Source organism: Tupaia chinensis, unplaced genomic scaffold (genome assembly GCF_000334495.1).
Source record: "Tupaia chinensis unplaced genomic scaffold, TupChi_1.0 Scaffold138665_1, whole genome shotgun sequence".
NCBI classification, from domain to species: Eukaryota; Metazoa; Chordata; class Mammalia; order Scandentia; family Tupaiidae; genus Tupaia; species Tupaia belangeri.
Window position 1 is genome coordinate 1655301 of NW_006198557.1, and position 5864 is coordinate 1661164.

Genomic DNA, 5864 nt, shown 5'->3' on the forward strand with positions numbered 1-5864 from the left:
CCAGAGGAGATGGCCTTGCCGCAATCCCATCTCCTCTATTCTCCCCTCGATTCTGGGTACACATATGCACCCAGCATGAGTGATGGGTCCTGGACTCAAAGCACAGTCAACCACATGGGAGTCCAGTGACATAACCACTATGCCACTGCTGGTTCCCAATTTCAATTTTTAGAAAATAATTATTTATATAACTTTATTCACTTATTTATTTTAAAAATTTATCCAGAGAGAAACAAAGAGAGACAGAGAGAGATAAAGCACACCACCGGGTTCAGGACTCAAACTGTTGTCCATTATGTTGGAGTCCAGTGCCTTAACCACCATGCCACCTACCAGCCCATCCCATTCCTGATTTTTTTTTTTTTGAGAGATTTTTGCTATAGAGTGTGTGGGCTCTATGAAGAGACAGAGAGAGATAAAATCACCTCCTGGGGGGATGGCCACACCACAATCCCTTCTCCATTCTTCTCTGGACATTTTGGGCATGCACACACATGTGCCCGGCATGAATTTTTTTTTTTTTAATTAAAACATTTATTTTATTTTATTTTTTTTTGCTTTGTTGTTAAGTTTATTGTCTTTATCTTGAATAAAATAATAGAAAATTGTTTGGTTTAGCTCTCAGCAGCCTATTCCTGAGCTCTGAGGAAGCTTGTCTTCTTCTGGGCTACCCAATCGTTCTTCTGGGCAAGGGACATCTTGGGACAATTCCACCTCTCCTTTTTAACTTCTTTCTTAGGTTTCTTTTCATAGACTGAGTTCTCTTGTATAGCAGCGTGAGCTTTTTTATACATCTCCTCGATCATGGCTGGAATTACATTGTTCTTTATGTACTAAGACAACCGTTTTTTGTAGGCATCTTCATCTTCTTCCATTAGGTAATGCATGTAGTCTACAACGTTCTGGCCCATGATGTGCTTCTGATGGACTTCTGTATTAAATTCCTTGCTTTCAGAATCATAACCAGGGAATCGTTTGGTACTGTGAGGGATAGATAAGTCTCTATCCACTGGTCCCTTCAGGGCCCCAAAAACTTTATTGCCAGTGGTAGTTCTGGCAAGGCCTGCATTCAAAAAGCAGGTGCAGGCACCAGGTTGACCATCAATGCTTTCTACACTGTATTCATCTCCAGTCACTTCCACTTGACCTTCATAGATCTTGTCCAAGCCAAACCTACTGAGAAGCCTGTGGGCCAGCAGCAGGCCAGTACAATATGCTGCAGCTTAATTTGTCAGACCAATCTTCACACCATACTTTGGTAGTTTGTGTGCATAAACTGTGCAGACTCTCATATCCCCTTCTATACAGGCATAAGCAATCTGACAAATAATATCTGATAGTTACACGAACTATCATCCAGTATTTGGGTGTGTTGTACTTATTTTTGTCTTGGATCACCATGCATTTCTGAGCATAGTAATCAGTTTACCCTCTCATCGTCTTCTATATTTCACCTGGTATCTCTTTTTTTTTTGTTTTTGTTTTTGTTTTTGGAGAGGTTTTCGCTATAGGGCGCGTGCGCTCGCCAGACAGACAGAGAGAGACATAGAGACAGAAAGCGAGAAATCACCCCCCAGGGGGGATGGTCACGCCGCAATCCCTTCTCCTCCATTCTCCTCTCGGGATCTTGGGCACGCACGCACACGCGCCCGGCGTGAGATTTAAGCCACCGGGTCCGAGACGCGAACCGCGGTCGACTACGTGGGAGTCCAGCGACATAGCCATTACGCTAACTGCTGGTTCCCATCACCTGGTATCTCTTTGAAGTAGGCCTTATTCTTGACAACTTTAACAAATCCCATCCTGTGGAACAGATACCCCATTTCATTATTATTATTTTTTATACATCCACTCGCTATACATCATTTAGCTTGTAGAGAGAATTTACCCAACATGAAATACCTCTCAGACCAGCTGAGAATACTATACATGTTATCAACAGGTAATAAACCATTTCTGTGTCCCACAAATGACTTATTTCTCTAGTTTTCTCGATAATGACTTTCCCTATACTATTCCAAAAATATGGAATGCTTCACGAATTTGCGTATGATCCTTACCTGGAGGCCATGCTCATCTTCTCTGTATTGTTCCAATTTTAGAATATGTGCTACCCTGGAGGTGGGCACCCCAGCGTGAGCTTTTTCTTTTCTTTTCTTTTCTTTCTTTTTTTTTTTTTTTAAAGAATTGTTTTAACTCTATTTACTTATTTATTTTAACTTGACCAGAGAGGAAGAGTGAGAGTGTGGGGGGGAGGAGTGAGAAAGCAAGCCACCAGGTCCAGGACTGGAACCATGGTCTGCCATGTGGGAGTCTAGGGCCCCCAACCACCACGCAGCCTGTCGGCCTCCCCCAGCATGAGTTTTAAACCATGGGGTCTGGGACTGACTATGTGAGAGTCCAGCGACGTAACCATTACGCCATCTACAGCTACGCCCATTCCTCTTTAACACACATACTTCCAGGCACTTAGAAACAACTGTCCACAAACCCACAACTCGGACCCCACCTCGAGGCCTTTTCCCAGAGCTCGCCCCAGAAAACCTTCAAAAGAAGAGTCCAAGAAAGTTACAGACACACCCACCTTCCATGATCCAAGACGCCCCCTGTGGAGAGTCTCGGTACCGCGGAGCCCAGGAGGCTGCTGGCGCCATTTCTTCAGCCTCTGCAGGACGCCTGCCACCCACGACCACGTGTGGGAACCGCTCACGAGGCGGAACTCAACTTCGAGGCGAGGACATCAAGGGCCGCGTCTTCACAACGCCCTAGGGACCACCTGTAGGGTGACACTGACAGTCTACGCCACCCCTGCTAAAGCCTGAACGCCAGCGCTCACTTCGCGCGTCAGCGCCTGGATCTCGCGCATGCGCAGTGCGAGGGCCAGCTTGCATTCTGGGAAGGCTTTGGTGTGGGAGCGAAGGGCGAGGAGCATCCTGGGAGGGGTGGGGCAGAATAGAGGCCCCGCCTTCTGCTTTCCCGCCATCCGGATTGGATGACCCACAGACTGGCCCAAAATGCAGAAAATTTTAAGACATGAGTGAGTGGAAAGACCATGCTATTTAAGAGGAAAATTCAACATAATAAACTCAGTTCACCATAAATGAATTTAAAATGCAACCTCAGTTAAAATTTCAATGGACAGGTTGATTTTGGACCTGAAAAATACTTGTTTATAACTTTTTTCTTTTGAAAAAGGACCACCTTGGGAACAGTAATATTGAAGTATAAATATGACCAGTAGAAAACTAGAATGCTCAGGGGAACAAGTACATTAAAAATGATACTTAATGATAATGTTGGCATCACAACTATTGGGGAGTATGGTAATCAATAAATTAGTAGAACGATATATGTTTAATAATTTAAAAAAGTTATTTTATTTTATTTATTATTATTATTATTTAAGAGAGAGAGACAGACAGACGGACAGACAGAGAGAGAGAGGAAGCCACCAGGTCTGGGATTCAATATAGTCAGCTATGTGGGAGTCCAGCACCTTAACCACCATGCCACCTGCCAGCCGCTATTTAAGAATATTAAAACAGGGACCAGCAGGTGGCATGGTGGTTGGGGTGCTGGTCACTCCCACATTGCCGACCACTGTTCAAGTCCTGGACATGGTGGCTTGCTTTCGCACTTTCTCCTCCCTTTCTCTGTGTCTCTCTCTGGTCCAATTAAAAATAAACGAGTGGATAAATAAATAAATAATTTTAAAAAAGAATGTTAAAACCTTAAGGAAAAATACATTAGGATGGAGGATAAAGATGACTTGGAGATTATATGTTTAAATTGGGTGATTCCAAAATTCAGAAATTGAGAAAGTGAGATTTGAACTAAATCCTAATGGATGTGAGAAAGAGAACCAGGAGGATGCTGGGGAAATGAATTACAGGTAGAACAAGCAGTGATGGCAAAGGGTCCGAGGCAGGAAAATGCCCAGTGACATGATGAAGTTTTGTGAAAATTATGTGTAAAAAAAAGAACCAGCAGTTAGCGTAATGGCTATGTCACTGGACTCCCAAGTAGTCGACCGCGGTTCGCGTCCCAGACCTGGTGACTTAAAACTCACGCCGGGCGCGTGTGCGTGCATGCCCAAGATCCCAAGAGGAGAATAGAGGAGAAGGGATTGCGGCATGTCTATCTCCCCTGGGGGGGTGATTTCTCGTTTTCTGTCTCTATGTCTCTGTCTGTCTGGCAAGTGCATGCGCCCTATAGCAAAAATCTCTCAAAAAAAATTATGTGTACAAAAATTAAAGAACCAAAGGTCAGCTGTGATACTCCCCAAACTTTCAGATAAATTATTTGTCCTTCAAAATTAGGGACACATTAACCTGAATAAAGCTCATTAGCAGTGGCTCTGAGTGATGGATACTTTGAGAATCTGATCAAGAATACTTTGACAATCTTATGCAGCAACATGGGACCCTTGAAAACATTATGCTGGGGCCAGCAGGTGGCGTAGTAGTTAAGGTGCTGGACTCCCACATGGTCAACTGTAGTCTGAGCCCTCGACCTGGCAGCTTAAAACTCATGCTGGTGCGCATGTGTACATAAATCCCTAGGGGAGAATGAAGGAGAAGGGATTGTGGCATGGTCATCCCCTCTGGGGGGAAGGGGGGAGTGATTTCTCATTTTCTCTCTTTCTCTGTCTCTCTGGTGAGCACACACACCCTATAGGAAAAGCTCTCTCTAAAATCAAAAAAAGAGAATGAAAAAAGGAAACATTATGCTAAGTGAAATAAGCCAGACACAAAACGACAAATGTTGCATAATTCCATTTATTTAAAATAATCATATTACTTTTTTTATTTGCCAGAGGATAATATTCATATTAAAATTTTTTTTTTTTATTTGCCAGAGGATACATGCACTCACCAGAGACGGAAAGAGAGAGAGAGAGAGGGAGAAAAACATACCACAATGGGCTCATGGTTATGCTACAATTCCTTCTCTTCCATTTCTCCATCCTGTTGGGAATCCCAGGCAGGCATGCACATGTATCTACTGTTTTTTAAGCCTCTCAAGTTGGGAGTCAAACCATGGCCATGTGGGATCTGGCTCCCTTATCCATCAGGCAATGGTGACGGCTGTACAATTCCATTTATATTAGAAACCTAGAATAGGGGCTATATAGACACATTAAGTGCCACAGAGGGGCTGGTGGTAGAGGACAATGGCAAGTTATTTATTGGGTGTACAGTTTCTGCCTGGGGTGATAAAAGGTTCTGGAGATGGATAGTGGTGATGGAGCACAGCACTGTGAATGTACACAGTGCCACTGATTCGTGCACTTAAAGATTCACAGTAAATTGTGGGACCAGCAGGTGGCGTGGTAGTTAAGATTAACAGTAAATTTTGTTATACATATTGTATCACAATGAAAATGTTGTAATTAAAAAATATAGATATTCCCTTGTAAATATTAAGGTAAGTCTGAGTTAGAGTGGGAAACTATATAATGACAAATTATAATTTTGGCAAATCTAAAATTGTGAAATACTGTCCCAAGCAAGTGGTTCTTCATAAATTTTTCTGGGGACCATCACATTTGGACTTTTAACCAAAATGCAAATGATCAGACTTAGACGGATTGATACAGAAACTTGGGGATGGGCCTTAGCAGTTTGTGCTAAGGTTAACTTTTTTTAGAAGAATTTTTTATTGAGCTTCCTTCCTTCCTTTCAGAGAAGGGAGGAAAGGAGGGAGAGTAAGAGGGAGGGAGGGAGGAAGGGATATATATATATATATATATAGAGAGAGAGAGAGAGAGAGAGAGAAGAGAAAAAGAGAAAGCGAGGGTACCAGCAGTTAGCGTAATGGCTATGTTGCTGGACTCCCATGTAGGCGAACGCGGGTTGCGGCCC

General features: G+C 43.2%; 1 non-coding gene across 1 annotated transcript; it reads right to left on the reverse strand.

Moving 5' to 3' along the window:
• Positions 1–2019: 2019 nt before the first annotated feature.
• LOC114004572 (U6 spliceosomal RNA) lies at positions 2020–2129 on the reverse strand. The gene has a single exon (XR_003546696.1). It is a non-coding gene; the product is annotated as a U6 spliceosomal RNA (small nuclear RNA).
• Positions 2130–5864: the final 3735 nt, after the last annotated feature.